Raw genomic sequence first — 22,530 nt, forward strand, 5'->3', positions numbered from 1 at the left:
CCCCTCCCCCACCCGCATCAGGAAAAAGTATCACCCCACCACTACCCACCATACATGGAATAGCAAAGCCCCCGAAAAGACCATGATCCTGAAGTTTTCTAACTTTTTCTGTTCACCAATCTTGAACCACCTGTCCTTCTGCTTACTGTCCTTTAAAACTCTTTAATATATACTCACTTGTCCAAGGTTACTTACACCCTGTAGTACCTCCCTTTTTGACTGATCCACTAACACCTCTAAACTGCTGAGGAATGCTTCTTCTGTGTTAAATCAGCTTTATAAATACAAATTATATATATTTTTTCTTTTTATGAAAACTGCTGTTAGCACATAATACAGGTTTTGTTTATAAAAAAGACACAAGCTAAGCTACACAAATAGCAAATCACTTAAAATAAACATGATATTTGTCTTTGTGTATTAATATAAAATGATTCCTATTTGCATAAATAATTCAATCACTGAACAAAACTAAGATGAATAGAATCATTTTAACACTTAATTATAATGTACAATTTTACAAAAAGATTCTTCTTTAAAAATGCTCAAAAACATTTTGTAGTGTTTACAAATAGACACTCAGAGTTGAATGCAGAGCATTATTTTATAAAAAGCAACAAACAAGGCACTTTTAAACTAAATTATTTGCAAGCCAAAAGGTTACTACTAGACAGATACAGCAAACTCACTAGACCTACCTTTCCTACTTAAATCCTGAGCATAAACTATATTAATTTTTGTGGCAGTCTACATATACTGCTGTTTAAAAGCAGTTCCTAACATTTTTGTGTCATTGGTTTCAGTGCATCTAAAAAAAAAAGACTATACAATAACGTTAGTTTAATTGTATCCAGATAATATATTAGCTCAATCAGAGCTCACTGGAAATCCCCAACACAGCACACTTCTCCACAGATTTACGCAAAAAATATTGCACCAAAGCAATCATATTTCCTCTGGTCCTAAAAAAAAAGAACAAACGTTAATTATTTGGCATCTGCCCAAGAGAAGACTACATTGGTTACAGCAAAGTTAGCTGAAATCACAAGCATTTTCATGTGAGATCATTTATATTGGCCTATCAGACAAGGCAAGTACATTCTCATTTCTTGTATAATACATATTACATTACCTAAAGTAAGCAACTTATTTCCATGCTTCTGAGAAACAGAAAATGGCTCTGAATAATTACCACTTCCCCAAAAGTCTCTGTAACACCTTTAGCACCACTCCCCAATAGGGCACCCCGGGCCAACACCAGAGATAACAAGAACTCTTATTGAAATGAGTTATTTGGTAAAAAAAACAAGTGTTATATATGAAATCATAATTCTAATTATATTGGATCTATGTCTATTCAGTAGATACTCAAGAAAAAATGTTTGCATAACAAAAATAGTGTACAGATATCAGAAATTTCAATATATTATCAGTGAAATGCAAATAGTCTCTCGGTTACCATTATTAAATACCAAAACATCAACAGAGAACAATAACCACCCATTAAAATCTAACAATTACATTTACAACATCCCAAAGAAATTAATTCTATCCTTGCACATTTGAAAAGAATCATTTAGTAGAGTGTGTATCTGACAGCTCACAAAAGGAACTACTAGATATGGTTTAATTTCTGAATAAAAGGCATAATATTTAGATTAGAAATGAACATTTACCAAAATAGGATGACTAAGCAATTCAATAAATGCTATTTTTTTCCCTAACTAATTAGAGAAAATCCAGCCATTGGCAAAGGAGAATTTGACCGATTTGTCTTTGATACATGCTAATGTTTATGTTACAATTTAGGTGCTTGAATTATTAATTACAAGTAACAAAAGAATATTCCATCTTAATGTAGAAAACTCTTGAGTAGAAAAAGGAAAAAGTTAATTCTTTAATAATGACAGCCTTATTCTTATTGCTAGTAATCAGTTAGTCATAGGAATTCTATTTACTGGTTTAGCTGACACGGAGAGGCCACAGCCAGTCCAGATTAAAGATCTTGACCTGAAATGTCGACTGTCCATTGTCAGAATCTGCCTGACCGACTGAATTTCTCCAGCAGTTTGCTTCTTAGCCCCAAAGTGTGGTTTGTTCACTTAATATTGACAGCAACAACAGATCACTCAGCGTTAAGATACTGCGGGACATATTTTGACTAACAGATCGGAAAGCATTGGTTTCAGACAGTGATTCCTCAAAAGAACAGGACACACAGGTAAAGAGAAGTTTCTTTATTTTCTGTAACAGATTAACTAAATGAATTAACAGTGCAGACAAGGGAGTGATTCTTTTTAGAAAAAATGTTATTGCAGTTAACTTGAAACGACACTCAGACTGAAAAAAAAGCCAGCAGTTCTGCGTTAAGTTCATTACTTAGCAGAAATCCAAAACCTTCTCACAGCTGATCGCCATTTTCAGTCCGACAGAGGATTCCTTGTGGGCCAGTAGTGAAGCAACTTGTACATTTGTACAGGAACATGGACGGGAAAGAGAGGGATGAGAGGGATATGAGCCAAATGTGAGCAAATAGAACCAACTTAGATGAGCTTTAGGTAATTTATTTAAAAATAATCTATTTTATTCAAATATATTCAGTTAATTTTAAATGTTATATTTTAAGTTTTTCTATTTTGTACAATACTTGAGTTCTTTCAAAACATTTTTAATTGATTTAAAAGTTTCTAATTGTTGCTCATACTGTTTGAGAGCAGCAACAGCTGGTTTAGCACAGGAACGTGGATTAACTACCTCTGCACGAATTTACATTCAAAAGGCTTGTTATATCAAGCTGATTTCAGAGTCCAAGGTACATTTTAGAACAGCATAAGCTTGATGTGCCACTCCAAGAAAGCGCCAGGACACAGTGGGAAATTAGATACTCGGTTTAGAATAAAATAAGGCAATTAAAGCACATTCTTCAAAACTGCTTTTGCCCTGGGAAAACTTTGAACTAGACGGTACTTGAATGATTGAGGGATGAGGCGTGGTCGATTTTCCCTGCTCGTAGCATTTAAGGAACCTCAGAAAATAAATTTGGCCGTATTGAAAATCAATAGTCTGCTGCCAGTCACTGGAAGAAAGATCAAGGTGTGAGGTAACATTTCGTGTGGCAGAGGATTTGTAGCTCGGATGGCTGGGGTTTAGGAAGTTCAATGGCCATCCATTGTCAAATAAAAACTGGAAAGCTTAGGCCAATTGGATATCCTTTTAGACAAATGTTAAAAGTACACTGAAGCAAGTTTTTCTGGAAAAGAAAGCGAAAGGCAATGTGATAGAGGGCTTCAAAATCATAATTGGTAGACATAGACGACAAGTTTCTGTCTTCTGGAGTGTCCAATGTAATGGCCAATATAAAGTAGAGAATTCAGGAGAAATTTCTTTACCCTGAGAACGGCCAGAATGTGGAACTTGCTACCTATGTGCAACAGGCTAACTTTCAAACACTCTTTTAAACACATGTCTCAGTATTATTTTTACTCGCACAGTTTTTCTTCTTTTGCCATTGACGTTTGTCAGTCTTTGTCTGTTTCTGTACAATTTTTCATAAAATTCTATTCATTGTATTTCTTTTTTCCTGTAAGAAAATGAATCTCAAGGTAGCATATGGTAACATTATACAGTACTGTGCAAAAGCCTTAGGCACAGTACTGTACATACTTCCATACAAGTTTACTTTGAACTTCAAAGCAGTTGAAACAAGTAACATGAACACACTTGAGTGAATGCTAATTGAATACAAGAGGCGGAAGAAGTAAAAGGGATAATTGATGTAACTGAATGAACTGGAGTTGGCCGAATATTAACACTGGAGAGTGTAAATAGTGGCCTATCAATGGAAGCTAAAGTAAATAAAGGACATAGTGAGTCTTTAAAAATTTCAAATGTGTCAATGGAGCCTTTTTTGCCCCTATTTATTTCTAGGTGTGAGGACTGGTGCAAACCAACATTTATTGCTCATCCCTAATTGCCCTCAACACGAGGTAATGAAGCTCTACATTGAACTGCTTTAAAGTTCTGGTCTTAACGCCAGTATCAGTGAAGGTTCTTTTAGTCAGCACGGTGCTTGAATTGTAGAGAAACCTGCAGGTGATGATTATCTTGACGTTACTGGTCACAGCTTTGGAGCTTTTGTCAGAGTTATCTCAACAAGTAAGCACAGTGCATTTTGTGGATGGTACGAGCTGCAGCTGCCATGCTTTAGTGGAGGCAGAACTGTATGGTTAATGTATGGTTAACGTATGGTTAACTGTATGGTCAATGCTGGTGAACTTGGCATCAATCAAACAGGTTGCATTGTTCTGTATGGTGTCAAATCTCTTGAGTGTCGGATCAATGTTCGCCCAGACAAATGGGAAGTAAGCAACACACACAAAATGCTGGAGGAACTCCGCAGCATCTATGGAAAAGAGTACAGGCGACGTTTCGGGCCGAAACCCTTCAGCAGAATTGGAGAAATAAAGATAAGGGGTAGGTTCAAAAGGTGAGGGGAGGGCCTACCATGGAAAGTGAGCTGCCATATTCCCAAGTTGTGCCTTGTACAGGAGAAAGGTTTTGAGATGAGTCAGTGAACCCAGAATACTCAACCTTTGGAAAAGTGTTGAGGTGAGTCAGTCACCCCAAAATACCCAACCTTTGACCAGTTCTTATAGTCACAATACTAATGTGGCAGGGTCAGTGATGAATGTCAGGATGAAGATGGAGAGTCCTGTGAATTAGTGAGGTTCAATGTGAGGGTAGATAATTAGAGTCGCTGGCTGGAGATGGCCATTACCTGGCACACATGTAACATAAATAAATATTAAACCGTGAAATTGCAGACAATGCCTGAACTACAACCTTAATGAATGATATTCTAAGTGTTAAATTAAACCGTACTGCATTTAGGGTTAATGATTAACAGAACACTATGCTACTGAGTAACAAGATGATAATCATTTAAAAGGCTCCTTTGATGGTTCCAAAATCCTGGTCCTGTCATGCTTGAAGTATGCAGATAAGAACTCTTATGTTTCAATCTCAAGTACAATAGGAGTCCGATAATTCTCCCCAGCCAAGCAGGAAAAGAACACGTCCAATCACTGCATCCCCTCCAAAAAATAAATTAATTTTAGGTGAGAAAAGTTGGAGGGATTGGAGGAAAATTTTACATAAGAATAACCTTGAGGTTTATGTATTTAGTATTTTGCATGACCAAACTGAATCATTTACTTTTTTATCCTCCTGTTTCCTGTCCTGCCTTTCCTGGGCTTGGTTCATCATTTAGGGTTTTCACAGGAATAAAATTAAATGACTACACCAGTCACCAGAAATGAAAATAATCTAGCATTTTACACCAGAAATAAATGGCCTACCTTTAAACGTCACTCTCGTTTCTTCCTTCATTTGGAAGCCGGTCATTATGAGTTTTTCGTTGGTTACCTGGGGGGGCGGGGGGAGAAAATTAAGAGTTGTAAAGCAAAGCTTTGCATATCATTATGGATCCCCTGTTGTACTCATCTCCGATGCTATAAAGAAACTTTAAAAAATAGGAGCACAATTTGGACATTTGATCCTTTGAGCCAGCCTGGCCCTCCAACTCAATACCATATCTCCACTCTCTCCCCATGCATCTTACAGCTTATCGATCTTGATATCTGTCTGCTTAAATATATTTGGTGATTTGGTTCTACCACACTATGAGATAGTAAATTCTACATGTTCACTACCCTGAGTGAGGAAATTTCATGTCACCTCAGTCCAAAATTTTCTTGCCCTGTAAATCAAGAAAGACATGACCTCTCATTCAGAATACCCCAGCCGGGAAAACATCCTCCGAGCATTCAGGTGAAAAGAAAAACTATCTACTGGAGGAGCTCAGTGGCTCGGGCAGCATCTGAGATGGGGGGTGGGGGTGGGGGGGAAGAGGGTTTATGTGAACAGCCCATCACGTCACACTTTACACCAGTGTCAAAGACAGGATGGCAGATTCAGAACAAAACAAAATAGCAGTACTAAGCAAAATGGTCCCTCACACCAGATCATGGATGATCTACCCAGGCCTCTGCTCTCTTCTTTACCAGTTCCCTACATCCTTAATTCCCTGTTCTTTCAAAACATTATCAATCCCACTTTATATACTTACAACGAGTTAGCCCCCACAACTCTCTGGCGAGGGAGAGGAGATTCACTAGCTGTGGTGAGAAGAAATTTCTGCATACTATGTTTTGAATGATCAGCCCCTTACCTCGAGACTAAAGTTCTTCATTTGAGAGTCTCCCCCTATTTAAAACATCTCAAAACTGCCATGCTCCAAAGGATTGTGTACATTTCAATAAGATAAGCACTCATTCTTCTCAACTCCAAATAAACTCCAGACCGAACCTCTCTAGGCATTCTTGAAAGCACAGTCCTCTAGGAAATAACTGGTCACTCTCTTTTGGACGACCTCCAGTGCTACTTCCTACTTCTAACAATCCACCTACAATCTCTCTCCCATTTTGTTCCTCCCATCAGCATACATCTATTTACCAAGGTTTCTACCTGCCCTACAATCCCCATCCTTTCCTCTTCTGCCCCCATTTGCTCATCATCTCTCCCTTAACTTGCTCCACATATTATCTTCCAGCTTCTCTTTCTACCTTCTCTTTACCCCTGCTCCACCCTGACCCCTAACTCCATCTTCCCATCCCTCTTTCTCAACTTTTCCCACTCATCACCCAGCAGCCTCTCTCTCTTTTCTACCCCTCTCTCAACTGGCTATATCTGACTGTCAATCCCCACCTCACCGCAATGGATGAATCTCAGATGATGAGCAAACCAGAAAGATTAAAGAAGGGAGCTGCGGAGCATTGGACTTAAAGCGCAAAGAGGGATGGGCTTATGGATGTGTGATATCTGCAGGGGGAAAATAATGGGCAAAAGGCATTTACTTCCTAGTTAACTCATCATGGTGCATGGACTTGGTGGTTCTGTCTTGGTCCTGTTCCCCCAACCTGGGGCATCTCACGGTCAAGTGGCAGCCATTCCGCCTGCGGAGGGAGCTCTCTGCCATAATTCTGGCCGAGGCGCACATTCCACCTCTGGCAGATGTCAGGTTGGCACTGGTGGAGGTGAGACTTCAACCAGGTAATAAATTAGACCTATCATCATTGATACATGTTGTGAAGTTTGTTGCTTTCTGAGCAGCAAATACCACCAGTATGTCACCTACAAGCGCACAGGAGCCACGACACTTGATTACTGTCACGTCATCGAGATGTAGCATGCCATCCCATGCCCGCACTTTAGCAAGTCCTTCACCTGGATCTACTTCTACTGCCAGCATATACTTCTACTGCACAGTATTCAACACTTCATTTTCAGATCTGAATGAATATGCCATGGTCATAATTGACTTCATCAAGATATGCATGAACAAATGCTTGCCTTCGAGATCATAATGAGTTTTCCCAAACCCCGGATAAATCAGGTATTTGCAGGCTGCTGAGGGCTGAATCGGTGGCATTCAAGGCTAGCAATTTGGTCCAGGTGTGACCTACGAAAGGCCACTGTGAGAGTGGAAAGTCAGCTCCAAGTGGAGCTAGAGGCAGAATCGGATGCAGGACAGTTGTGGCAAGGTTTGCAAGCCATTACTTCCCTTAAGGCGAAACTTAACAGCATAAATGGCAGTAATGGTCCACTCCCTGATGCGTTCAATGCTTTTTATTCAGAGTTTGAAAGGGAGAATAACATTATATCTGTGTGATCCCCACAGTGTCCGGCAATCCTGGGATACCTGCCTCAGAGGCCAAAATCTGAGCATCCTTCAAGACAGTGAAACTCCGCAAGTTATCAGGCCCTGGCAATGTACCTGGCTGGGTACTGAAAACCTGTGCTGGTCAGTTGGCTGTAGTATTCAAGGACACCTTCAACCTCTCTCTGCTGTGATCTAAGATTCCCACCTGTTTCAAAATGGTGGCAATCATTTAGTCATCCAGGAAGAGCAGAGTGAGCAGACGCAGTGACTATCACCAGGTAGCTCTCATATCTACCGCAATGAAGTGCTTTGGGAGATTGGTCATGGCTGAATGAATTCCTGCCTAAGCAAGGCCCTGGACCTGCTGCAATTCACCTTTTGCTACAATGCGTCTACAATGGATGCAGTCTCACTGGTTTTCTACTGTGTTGAAGCACCAATACAACTGGCAGACACAAGACCAGCTACGTGTTTACCAATTACAGACTGGTGTTCAACAGCATCATCATCTCACTACTAATAAACAGATTCAAAGCCTGGGCCTCTGTATTCATTCTGCATCTGAACCCTCTTCTTTCTCATTGGGAGACTATACTTTCCAATTTGGACCAGGAATAACATCTCCTTCTTGTCGACTATCAACACTGCGACAAGAATACACATAAATTAAGATGTTAGCTGGCCTGGGCTGGCACCAGTGGGATCAGCAGTTGGTCTGCCACCTGTCTTCAGGAGAGAGAGAGATAAGGAAAACAATGGAGCAGTATTTGGAGATGTTAATGAAGGGGAAGGAGAGCTGTCAAGATCGGCTCCCCCTTTGAACCCCGAACTGTTTGAAGTGATGGACAGGCGATACCCCAGCAGGGGGATAAAAAGGGACAGGTTCGCTAAGGCAGGACACACGACACCCGAGGTAACGAGACCCTGGAAGCGATGCGTCTCTCACAAGTCGGTGGGAAGTTTTGGAAGGCCGGTTGCGGGACCAGGCCATAGACGCACAGGGTGGAAAGGCACGATCGGCAGGAACCTGGTGTGTGTCCACCCTTGCCTGGGTGCCGGGTTCACCGCAGAGAAACGATCGTATCGGGAAACAGAGGGGTCACGGTCGGTGACCTTAGATGACATCACAAAGGGCTTGCACGAAAGCTGACTGAGAAGGTCTGTGTGGAAGCCGTTTTGAATATTCATTCGTTTTGCTCTCTCTCTCCTTCCCTCCACTGTCTGTGAACTGAACTGAACTAAATTGAACTGAACTTTGCGTCACTTTGAAACTGGTCATTTACCCCTAGACAACGATAGAGCTTGATTGATCCTGTTATCTTAATTCTGTGTACATGTATGTTTATCATTGCTGAACTGTTGCATTCATTATCCTTTTGATTAGAGTACTGTGTTGCTTGTTTCTTTAATAAAACTTTCTTAGTTCTAGTAATCCAGACTCCAACTGAGTGATCCATTTCTGCTGGTTTGGCAACCCAGTTATGGGGTACATAACAACACAAATACACTTCAAGGATACACACTCAGTCCACTGCTCTACTCTCTCTTCACTCACGACTGGGGAGAAGCAGAGCTGAAACATCATCTATAAATTTGCCGATGACAGAATCTCAGATGGTGGCAAGGAGGCTTACAGGAATGAGATTGATCAACTGGTTCAGTGATGTACCAGCAACAAACTCACACAGTGTCAGCAAGGCTAAGGAAATGAGTGTGGACTTCAGAAAGGGGAAGTCAGGAGAACACAAGTCCTCTTTGGGTGAAAGGGTGAGCAACTTGAAGTTCCTGGATGTCAACATCTCAGTGTAGCTATCCTGGGCCCAACACATTAATGCATTCCCAAGGAAGGAATACTCATTGCCCTACTTCATTATAAGTTGGAAGAGATTTGGTATGTCATGGAAGGCTCTTACAAATTTCTGTAGATATTATGGTGGAGTTCATTCTGACTGGTTGCATCATTGCCTGGAACCAATGCCAATGAACAGGATCACAAGAGGACGCCAGAGGGTAACAGATTCAGCCATCTCCATCATGGCTCAACCTTCCCCACCACTGAGGTCAACGCTAAGAGGCGCTAGCTCAAGAAGGCAGCAACAATCAAGAAGAACACTTCAAGAAGGCACGCCTGCTTCTCATTATTACCACCAGGGAAGAGGTACAGGAGCCTGAAGACTCACACTCAACCTTTTAGGAACACCTTCTTCCTATCCGCCAACAGTGGTGGCAAGGAAGCATCGAGGTTAGTGTAACACTATTACAGAGCGCCAGCAACCTGGTTTCAATTCTGCTGCTGCCTGATAGGAGTTTGTATGTTTTTCCTGTGACCATGTAGGTTTCCTCTGGAAGCTCTGGTTTCCTCCCACGTGCCAGAGACTTACGTGTTAGTAGGTTAGTTGGTCACATGGGTGTAATTGGGTGGGGCGTGCTCATTGGGCTAGAAGGGCCTGTTACTTTCCTGTATCTCTAAATAAAGAAATAAATTTTTAAAAGGTTTCTGAATGGTCCACAAACCAGTGAATATTGCAGCATTATTCAACTTTTGCAATATTTATTTTTGCAATTTATAGATTTTATGTCATTGCACTCAAAAGAAATCTACGCTAAGTGTCAGTATTAATAATTCTAACTATAAATCTGGTGTTTATTTTTTGACAAATTTCAAATGCAGATTAGCCGTCGTAGATGCAGACATAGAGTACAACTCCAGTAATTGGATATTTATGGCAGCATAGCGGTTAGCGTGGTGCTATTACAGCTCGGAACGCTGGAGGTCAGAGTTCAGAGTTCAACTTTGACCTCCTCTGTAAGGAGTTTGTACCTCCCCGTGTGGAATGTGCAGTCTCCCTGGGTGCTTTGGTTCTTCCCCCAACCCTACAGTCCAAAGATTTACCAGTTAGAAGGTTACTTGGAAAATCGTGCTCGGGTTAAATCGGCTGTTTCTGGAGACGCAGCTCCCAGGGTCGGAAGGGTCTGTTCCATGCTTAGTGTCTAAATAAATAGATTTGGCACCCTCAGGATTTCAGTGATGTCTCACTGACAGCTGTGGCAGACTACTGGATCTCATTCCTACATATAACTTCAACATAGTTTTAAATGAACCTTTTTCTTTTCAAAAATGTCAACTCAGTAGTACCACAAATTTTCCAGCAAACCTGTAAAGCTTGAAGGGAGCATGGGAAATGGAGTTCCAGTGATCCAGATATTGAAATAAACCATTGGGATCCCTGAAGAACTAGACTGTCGATTATTGGTGACTAATGGAAGGCGGCATTTACACATAGGAAATGTTTACATTCAGATCAAAATTAGGCATCTAGACATGGAAATGAAAGGTAGAGTCAACTTAATTATCATAATGGAACCTAATTTTCAGCTTCAGCAACATCAGACCTGATTTGTGTAGGCTTAGATGATCACATAGCCAACTAAAAAGGTTTCTTGGAAAATAATCCCATTTTCACCAGAGGTCACAGTCTAAATAGGGGCCTGGATCAGCACAAGGACATGCAAGTGCATCACTGAAGAATTAATTGACATCCTCAGAGTCAACAACATATGCCATGTTTTCCTGGAGCACATGGACTTCAAAATAAAGTGGACAGAGCAAGAGATATAGGCACAAATGTACCTCTAGTGAAAGGTAAACTGGAATGTCCCATATCTCCTGAGATGGATGGCTGCGATGGGATAATAAAAAGGAGTCATAACATCGTCCCAAAATGATTAATCACTGCAGAAGTGCAGGGAGAGGTAACAGATCTGTTGAATACAGACAGTCATCAGATGTAATGTGGCTAGGAAGAACATATCTGCTGGGTATACTGCAAAGGGTTTCCATAGAGATGTGATCATTAACAAAAGGTGAGTCTGCTTGAAACAGATTAGAAGGGGTTTCCAAGACACATTATGATCACACCAGGAAATTAATATGGGAAGTGTCCGATCACACACTGTCTATACTTCAGATTTGTTAAGAAATGACAATTGACACTTTGAACTTTGGAACTGTTGCACCTCATGTCTAAAATTGAGTATGTATGAAATGCTGTGTTTTGTGCAATTAGGGAGGATGTGGGGGATATAACCTCAAGGTGAATGGCCCTTCTTTCTCCCTTCCAAAAAGCCAGAAGGCCTTTTGACCCCAATTACAGAATCACGCGAATTATCCTTTGGTTCCTCAATACATGCTGATCAAAATTCGCAAATGAAAATCCTAGATTTACTTAATGTAGAAAATTTGGAATAAGTTCCCTCAGACTGCTTCAGTTGCCTTCCAATATAACACTGGTTCAACAGACAGAACTGATTGACACCGGCCTCCGTCACACATCAATCACACTTACATCACATGATGAAAAACAATGGATCCTCAACAATCCCTAAGCTTAAAAGGTCATGGAACAGAAAGACTGATTTGAAAAAAGAAAAATCTTATGCTAACAATGCTCATATTAGATTTATTCCTCTAATTACTCCAACCCAAATTAACATCAGATAGTAGTATATTGTGTTTTAGTTATGCCACACGCACAGATATTCAATGAATGCCTTTCCCTGTCCTCCTGGTCAAAGATTACTTACCTTCAACAACAGCATGACCATTTATTGACTGAACAGATTGATGATTAACAACTGAGGTTATTCCAGATGAACCCTCATCTGCAAGATATTCCTCTTCCTCCGAATCCACCAGAGTAAAAACATTTGAACCCGTTTGCCTGCAAATTTGGAAATGCGGCGATCAAAGCAAGTTACTCATAGAAAACTGTTTTAAGTGTTAAACAAACTGATGTGGCAACAATGAATGCAAAAATTGTAATTAGATTACCAACATTATCACAATGCTTTTCTCCTTTTTCAATAATCTTAACACTACATTGAAGTTTAAACCACAAAGTTCTACAGTCACAAATGCATTTTGCACTCAACCACTTAATGGCTCAGGTACAGAAAGACAATGACCCAGTTTTAACAATCAGTGGAGAGGTATTCTTGGTCATGATGACAGCTTGCATAAACTGTTCTTGCATATCTTGCTTTACTTTCCCTTTGAGTGATTAATTTCAGTCCCTTGTTCTGTTTCCGAAAATACATCAGCTCTGCATTGAAGTGTCCTTGAGTTTGCAAATGTTTCCCTTCTCCAGAAATATTTTTAAATCTTGCTGTTTGTCATATTTTAAAATATTGTTTTTTGTCACACACTTGTATGTCAATAAATACTAAAATCAAGTATCTAAACCCTGCCTGACCATCTATAGTGTACACTAGACCAGAGAATCTTTACAGTAAAAACATTGTACTATTCAGTTAGTTACAGCAATCAGTATGAACTAGTGATAGCAGTTAATTTATACTTTCATTCTAAAGACCTTTCTTTGAGACAAATTATTTTACCCTATCCAATTCTATTTTTATGTTCACATGAAGGAGCTGGAACAGACCGCCTAATGGTATATTTTTACTTTCATTTGATCATTCATTTCTAAATAATCCTTTCCATTTCAAGCCACAATGGACTTACAGTATACATCACATTGAAATGACTAGTAGCCAAATGAAATGTAGATCTAAGCTAAATAAAAATAGCTATTCCATCTAGGGTTCAGCTCCCTCTCATGATTTAGCCAACAAGGTTGCAATGTTATTTATACAGATTTCAAAATATTTTACTTACCAAAACTGGCTTCCTGGAAAAAGATAACAATAAAAGTGAACTGGTAAGTTTAGTGATGACAGAGTTGGTTAAAATTTCAATAATCCACAATATCCACAAAACTGATCAATAAACATCAACTTTGACCTGAAAACCTCCTTGTGCAACTGGGTCCTAGATTTCCTCAGTCTGTTTGGATTGGCACCCACATCTCCTCCATGATCTCCATCAGCAGAGGTGAACCACAAGGCTGTGTCCTTAGCCCTCTGCTCTACTTGTTTTACACTTACGACTATGTGGCTAAGCACAACTCCAATGCCATATTTAAGTTTGCTGATGACGGCACTGCCGTAGACTGACTCAAAGGTGGTGACGAATCAGCATATAGGAGGGAGATTGAAAATCTGGCTGTGGGGTGCCATAACAACAACCTCTTCCTCAATGTGAGCAGATTATTGAGTTCAGGGGGAGGAAGCCAGAGGTCTATGAGCCAGTCCTCACTGGTGGATCAGAGGAGGAGAGAGTCAGCAACTTTAAATTCTTTGGTGTTATTATGTTGAAGGATCCGTCCTATGTCCAGCACACAAGTGCAATTACAAAGAAAGCATGGCAGCGCCTTTACTTCCTTAGAAGTTTGTGTAGGGTCCACATGGCATTTAAAACGTCAACAAACTTCTATAGATGTGTACTGGAGAGTATATTCACCGGCTGCATCACAGCCTGGTATGGAATCGCCAATGCTCTTGAATGGGAAATCCTTCAAAAGTGATGGATACGTCCCAGAATATCAAGGGTAAAGCCCAACTCGCCATTGAGCACATCTACACTGAGTGTTATTGCAGGAAAGCAGCATCCATCATCAGGGACCCCCACCACCCAGAACATGCTCTCTTCTCACTGCTGCCATCAGGAAGGAGGGACAGGGGCCTCGGGACTCTCACCACCAGATTCTGGAATAGTTATTACTCCTCAACCGTCAAGGTCTTGAACCACTTGCCCCATCATTGAGACGTTTGCACAACCTATAGACTTTCAGGTACTCTTTATCTCATATTCTTGATATTTATTGCTTATTTATTTTTTATTATTATTTATTTATTTTTCTATTTGCTATCTGTTGCATACTGGCTGAACTCCCAAGATGGTGTGGTCTTTCACAGATACTATTATGGTTATTATTTTATTATGGATTTATTGAGAATGCTGATAAGAAAGTGATTGTATACAGTGACATATATGTACTTTGATAATAAATTTACTTTGATCTTTGAACACAATTCCATGCATGGTGCAGCAATCTTATTAGAGTAATTGTAAGCATAGAAACATAGAAAATAGGTGCCGGAGTAGGCCATTCAGCCCTTCGAGCCTGCACCGCCATTTATTATGATCATGGTTGATCATCCAACTCAGAACCCTGCACCAGCATTCCCTCCATACCCTCTGATCCCCCTAGCCACAAGGGCCATATCTAACTCCCTCTTAAATATAGCCAATGAACTGGCCTCAACTGTTTCCTGTGGCAGAGAATTCCACAGATTCACCACTCTCTGTGTGAAGAAGTTTTTCCTAATCTCAGTCCTAAAAGGCTTCGCCTTTATCCTCAAACCGTGACCCCTCGTTCTGGACTTCCCCAACATCGGGAACAATCTTCCTGCATCTAGCCTGTCCAATCCCTTTAGGATTTTATACATTTCAATCAGATCCCCCCTCAATCTTCTAAATTCCAATGAGTACAAGCTTAGTTCATCCAGTCTTTCTTCATATGAAAGTCCTGCCATCCCAGGAATCAATCTGGTGAACTACTAACATGATCTTACTTTTTTATGTAACACACACAAAAAATGCTGGTGAACGCAGCAGGCCAGGCAGCATCTAAAGGAAGAGATGCAGTTGACGTTTCAGGCCGAATCCTGCCCGAAACGTCGACTGTACCTCTTCCTATAGATGCTGCCTGGCCTGCTGCGTTCACCAGCATTTTTTGTGTGTGTTGCTTGAATTTCCAGCATCTGCAGATTTCCCCGTGTTTACTTTTTTATATCCAGGATATAAATACTGTCCAGGTAGAAACAATAGCTCATAAATCAACATTTAATAACCTGGTGAAATGCCTAATATTGTGATACAAGTGCAAAAATTTGTTTTAGTAAAAATAAAGAAACTACTTTCTATGCACGTGGGAGAAGTCACAGCAATATTGTGTTGACTGTTATATTAATTACTGAAGACTCCTAACAAAATTGATAATTTTAATAGAACACTAGAGCAGATCATTAAGCCAAATGCAAAACTTCCAACAGATTTTTGGATGATACTTTTTCTTTAAACTTTCTAATTGATTTTATGTATTGAATAAAATTGGGCAATACTGTTAAGCCTTTATTTTCACTGGTTCAACCGGACTTGATTTTGCAAAACAGGGAGGGGAGATTTATAAGAAGCTATTCTGCCACATATTTTTACTGATGAATTACTAATGGCAGTTGCAAAGCGGAGCTGGCAAACTTTGCAAATTAAACTCACACAGTGATGGCAATTCTTACAGTAGATTAATAAGACTCCAGAAAGATCATTGTCAAACTGGAGAAGAATTCTTGCTGCCACAACAGTTTTTTTTTAAATTCACAAATACTAATGATTTAAGTGAATGCAATAATTAGCTAAACTTATTTAACATATTGAGAACATGTTTATGTAAATAAAACTTCATAGAAGTGTTTTGTCTTTGTATTGAATATTACTGCAGGATGCTTTAAATACTTTAATGCCCTAAACTGCTGACATAATTATTTCACTTCACACTGTTAGGCACAATAGCATCAATAAACTTATACAACAAAAGTACAAACTTTCTATTAGGAAAGTCCACCTGCTGTGCTAACTGAGAAACTTACTTACCAAACAGCGTCATTAGAAGATTAAAATTATACATGTTTTACTTCTGTTCCTCAAGTGTATAGATAGATATTCTATTAAATTAAATACAAAGACAAGCCTCCAGCTCGACAATAACTCTGTGACAAAGCACTGAAAGATCTTTTGCATGATGAATTTAAAGGTTTAATGCTTATTTAAATGTAAACACTTAAATTATAAACTACAAGTACATAGGTACGTTCTGAAATACACATATTAATTAACTAACTGGTTGTCTACTGCATGGTAGAACAGAAAGGTGTTTCGCAAGTGTCATACATGATGATACAAAGATAGGTGGAGGGGCCGGTAGTGCTGAGGAAACAGAGAGTCTGCAGAGAGACTTGGATAGATTGGGAGAATGGGCAAAGACGTGGCAAATGAAATATAATGTTGGAAAGTGTATGGTTATGCACTTTGGCAGAAGAAATAAACGGCAGACTATTATTTAAATGAGGAGAGAATTCAAAGTTCTGAGATGCAACAGGACTTGGGAGTCCTCATGCAGGATACCCTTAAGGTTAACCTCCAGGTTGAGTCGGTGGTGAAGAAGGCGAATGCAATGTTGGCATTCATTTCTAGAGGAATAGAGTATAGGAGCAGGGATGTGATGTTGAGGCTCTATAAGGCACTGGTGAGACCTCACTTGGAGTACTGTGGGCAGTTTTGGTCTCCTTATTTAAGAAAGGATGTGCTGACGTTGGAGAGGGTACAGAGAAGATTCACTGGAATGATTCCAGGAATGAGAGGGTTAACATATGAGGAACATTTGACCGCTCTTGGACTGTACTCCTTGGAGTTTAGAAGAATGAGGGGGGACCTCATAGAAACATTTCGAATGTTGAAAGGCATGGACAGAGTGAATGTGGTAAAGTTGTTTCTCATGGTGGGGGAGTCTAGTACGAGAGGGCATGACTTAAGGATTGAAGAGCACCCATTCAGAACAAAGATGTGAAGAAATTTATTTAGCAAGAGGGTGGTGAATCTATGGAATTTGTTGCCACGGCAGCAGTGGAGGCCAAGTCATTGGGTTTATTTAAGGCAGAGATTGATAGGTATCTGAGTAGCCAGGGCATCAAAGGTTATGGTGAGAAGGCGGGGGAGTAGAACTAAAAGAATGGATCAGCTCATGATAAAATGGCGGAGCAGACTCGATAGGCCAAATGGCCGACTTCTGCTCCTTTGTCTTATGGTTTTATAAATATATAGCGCAAAAGAAACTTCAAAGCATAAAATTGATTTTTTTTTAAGTATCTGAAAATAATCCTAGAGGAATCACCAATCTATAGGTCATTCTCACGGAATTCTACAGTTCAGTTGGACATTGGATGAAAATCACATCAAATATTTACACTACCAACATTAAAATGTTTATTTATGCACAATGCTAACAGCTGCTGATGAATTTAAAAGCTGTATCCAATACGTACTTGCGATAAAAAGGTTCCTGTTTCTATAGAGGAAAATTCCACAAACTGCAGCAATAATCAGAAGTACAAGGATAGCAATTGCTCCAACCAATCCAGAAATGTTTTTATCTGTTTGTACAGAGAAAGAAAACACAAAGTTGTCAAATGAAAGATGGTGACGTTTTACCATGCTTGAGAAAAGATTTACAATGATTTAAAACTTCTAATGCTTTGTAGAAAATGGTCAACTCACTGTTAAATGAGACCCATATTTCCACTTCTTTAATCCCCAGAGGATTTTCACTCTTGCAAACATATCTCCCTTCATCCAATGCTTTAGATGACTGTTGTATTGTTAGGTATGCAGTAACACCCTCTTGTAAGACTACATATTTACTGTTAGAGAAAATTTCCACGTCATTGTTTCGTAGCCAGGTTAATTTGGGAAGAGGATTTCCTTCCTTAGAGTGACAGGTGAGTGTTGTATTCTTTCCCTCAACTCCATTTATAAGAGGTTCTGATTCAGGAAGTGGAGCCTCTGAAATGTATCAAGATCTATGTTCAATAAAATATCATTCAATATTCAAAGTAATCTTTTTCACACCAAAATAGTAAAAGACCAACATAGTTTTATCCTTGTGATTGGAGAATGAGGAGGTGGGAGGAAGGGTGAAAAATTACATATTATTGCATACTTAATTTTGATTGTGAAAATCAGTTGCAACAATCTCACTGAAGCAAAGACATGAATGAAGTAGCACAAATTGTTGCTGTAACATCTGATGAATCACACCTACATTAACATTTGAAGTAACAGCTGCATACAAAATTTCAAACAATAACTTTGAAAGAAAGACCTAAAAAAATTGTTTTTTTTTCCTAAAAATAACGTTTAATTTACAAATCAAATACCCGCCTAGATCCACCACTTAAAGCATACATATTCTTGTAAATATGTTCTGAGTGGTGTGTAATACACAATCCTCGTATATTGGGACAGTTCAGTTTGAAATATACAGTAAGTTTAAACCATTCAATGCCTCTAATCTGCTCAAAAGTCTTATTTGTTGAGAGCACCTCTTCATAAAGACAAACTATCTAAGACATTAGTCTTTCTCAGGAAGTATCGTGGAAGACATTTCATCATCAAATGCTTGTTATTCTGCTGACATTTAAGGCAGCAAATAGAAGACATTTAGAGCTCTCTTAAAGCAGGTAACCACATTAAAATAGGTATTTAAGCTGCCTCAGACAACCATTAATTTGAACACGTCCTTGCTATTCACTATTAATAAAAATAACATATGGTCAATGAACTTGCTGCATACACAATCTAAGACTCGTAAAGACAGGTCAAGTGGTAAGATACAAACTGTCTCAGCCTAAATTGTTGAATGTTTATTCTCCTCCATGGATGCTGTCAAACTTGCTGTGTCCCTCCAGTATTTTGTGTGTGTTGTTCAAGATTTTCAGCATCTGAAAAACCTCTTGTGTTTATGGTATATGGCGTATAGAATTCACTACATTACAGTGAAGATACTGTACCAGATAAAATTATTAATTAAAGGCATCTACTCTTTTATATCAGATTGCAAGAATTAATGCTACATCATACAGGCCATCTACCATCAATATCACATACAATATCATATAAAACAGGGTTTTGAAATTAATTTTCTTTCTACCATGGTGAAAACCGAGTATCAAGATACAGTACATCATAAAGGAAGCTACAACTTTAGATATAGGACCTCAGTTAAACACAAAATGAATTTTGGAAATATGATTTGCCTTTAACACAGTTGCTCCTGAGCCCATACTTAAGATAGTCAACTTCCATGAATGTCTAAAACCAAGCAGATTGCTTAATGTATAGATCAGGCACTTTATTATACTTAATAATAAGGGATTTTAAAATCCCATTGACTGTCAGATGCTTAGGTTCAATTTGACTTAAAACAGCAAGGAAATAAGTGGTAAAATACAAAGTAGCTTTATATGCTCATTGAAAAGAATCTGTTCATTCTTCAGTAAAGTGCATTTCATTGCCAAAGCAAAAGGCAGAAGAGTTTATCCTCAAAGTCGGTGGTTCTATACTTTACCACTCATTTTTCATGGGAAGAAGTTAAGCTATCAGCCCAGTAATATTTTGAGCCTTAGTCAAAATCTTGAAATCATTATAACTTTGAGCTGTTACAAAATAAATGAACTTATGGAGAAAAAGTGAAAGTGGCACAAAAGCAGCATCTTGTTGCACTTTGCAGTCTCTAATAGAATTGTCAGATACTTACTCAACATTATTGAGCACGATGGTTCCATCTTTTGTTCATATGCGATATGATAACCCACACATTTAAATATTTCGCCATCATGTAAACCTGACCCTTTAATTTGTAGGACCACACTATCATTTAATCCTGGCTGGCCGTGCACTTGATCACTAGCTTCGTATTTCCAAGTCTTATTTGACCAAACAAATGTTGGATGGGGATATCCAGCAGTCCAAGAACAAAGCAGATGCACGCTATTGTCAAAGGATTCTGCACGACACAAAGGAGGTCCCTCTGGTGGATCTGAAAAATGAAAATGTCATAAGCTTATTAATAATTTGTTATAGTGTTCCAGCTTCTGAATGGAATAAGGACTTCCAAGAACTAGGTTATTAGGTATTCAGCAAGCATCATATTTTCCCCAAGAACACTCCAGCTCTCTATTCTGAACAATTATCTCAGCAGCTTTAGGTGTTATCTGTTTCCTAAAATTTGCTCCTGGAGATTTTTATATATAATAGCTAAATTCCAAATCCTGCTACATTCTGGAGTAACAACTCGGCCATTCCTACAAGTATCATACAACATGGAGACCTACAAAATTGCACTGTTATTGTTTTACTTTATACAACTTCAATATACTGTTGCAATGAATTGATCTATAGACATGATATGCAACACATGGTTTTCACTGTACCTCGGTATATATGACAATGATAAACTAATTTTCCAATTTAATTTACTTTATGAAAATGATTGAATTTTATTTGCAGTTCATTCATTTTTTCTTGATCATAGGACCCTTACATAAAAAGACCAAAACCAGTAATGGCTTTATTGCTTTATCCTATTGCTGAAATTTAAGATTGTATAAGGGATACATCAGTGTTCACAATGTCATCATGCTAAAATCCTGCTGGTGAGGAACCTACAGGCATCGATGAACAGAAAACTCCTTTTTCTTTCGGTTTTCTGATCATCTCTAAATAACCAAGGTACATCAGTTCTCAACCTGTAACAAGCACAACAATAACCTGTTCTGGAGCAGCATCATTAACTCAATATAATTCCCACTGTGCTTTATTGGAGCTTTTCCAATTAGACAAAATGACTGAGCTACTTAAGGATTTATTAACACAGATGATGTAAACCTCCAATAGACAGGGTTTTAAGAAATATCATGAAAGGAAAATCGTGGAAAGAGGTTTAGAACAGTACAGTACAGGAGCAAGCCTTCCAGTCCACCATATCAAGCAAATCAATAGTGAAATTGACAGCAGACTGTTGTTAAACAGTATCTAACTAGCATCAGTGAGTGCACTCGAGCAGCTGTTCAACACTACACCTTGCTTAGAGCAATCAGCTTTTAAATTGCATCAGTTGCATGTGTTTGCATTCAAAAAATAGTGATTTATGTCACTGATAGCAGACGAAAAATAAGCAGCAAGACAATTCAGAAACTGTAACACAGTCTCAAGCGTTCAGATTTGGAAATACCAGACTTGGCCAGGAGTGAAAATGAAACGATTTCACTACTTCAACAAGTTAAGAACTACAAAGAATTTGAAGGTATTGATAATCATCTTGAATGTTATGATGAAAATGAAGATTTGGAGGATGCAATCATCAGAAGCATTGTTTGAAGGTAGTCCATTATCTGTACTGATTTTGTTCGTTTACAGTCAATTAAAAGAACACGGCAGGATACACTGGATAAATTCCTCTGTTGATAACTATTAGGAGCCGATACACAGTTTTATAGTACTGTGATAGCATTGGTAATGTTCTAATTTGTTCTGTATTTTTATTTTTAATCAATGATTTATTACACAGTTAAATTGTACCTTGTCTTCATTATACCTTTTTAACTATTTTCATGAAACTTTGGCTAATTGGGCCTCCACCTAATTGGGGCAAAATGTACTGGTCACAAAGTGTTCCTATTAGCCTGACTTCACTATACTCACTTTAAGATTATTACTTTACATTGAATTTCTACACTCAAAAGGAAATGGTTTATTATATTAGCCCTCTGAAAGTAATTTATCATTCTAAAACACCTTGATTACTTCAACCTACTAAATTCAAGGGAATACAACCACGGTTATACAAGCATATCATAATTTAGCCCTAGCATTATGTTTAATAGCTGTGTTGAAGGTCAGACCTGCCAAAGCTATAGTTCACATTTGAGCTAGATTTCTCCCCAGCCCATATTTTTTAAAGGTTTTATCCACCTGTCAGTCACCTCCGTAGTTAAACAGCTTGGGGAACTTACTGATAAAACTATAAAATTGCTGGGTCCAACTGCACACCTTTATTGAGAATCACTATAGCTCTCTGTCTCATGCCACCGATTGCTGCATTCCTGATCCAAACCACAATAAAACAGATACATTACGGTCAGTGGAAGCAAAATTCTAACTAAAGTCAAATGTTCATGCATCTTTTCTCTTTATCGTATTTTTTTTATATAGTGATGAAGTTCACAACTTTCAACATTTAAGCGAACAAAACCTGAATAACTTCACTCTGTTAAGTGAATACTCGCTTGCTATT

At 38.8% G+C, this 22,530-nt stretch overlaps 1 long non-coding RNA gene across 1 annotated transcript; it reads right to left on the reverse strand.

The window, feature by feature from the left end:
* Positions 1–47: 47 nt before the first annotated feature.
* LOC140190758 (uncharacterized) lies at positions 48–13,408 on the reverse strand. Its single transcript, XR_011883676.1, has 4 exons — positions 13,398–13,408; positions 12,305–12,441; positions 5,358–5,424; positions 48–962 (listed from the first exon to the last, which is right to left on the reverse strand). It is a non-coding gene; the product is annotated as an uncharacterized lncRNA (long non-coding RNA).
* Positions 13,409–22,530: the final 9,122 nt, after the last annotated feature.

Source organism: Mobula birostris, chromosome 31 (genome assembly GCF_030028105.1).
Source record: "Mobula birostris isolate sMobBir1 chromosome 31, sMobBir1.hap1, whole genome shotgun sequence".
In the NCBI taxonomy this organism is placed as follows: Eukaryota; Metazoa; Chordata; class Chondrichthyes; order Myliobatiformes; family Myliobatidae; genus Mobula; species Mobula birostris.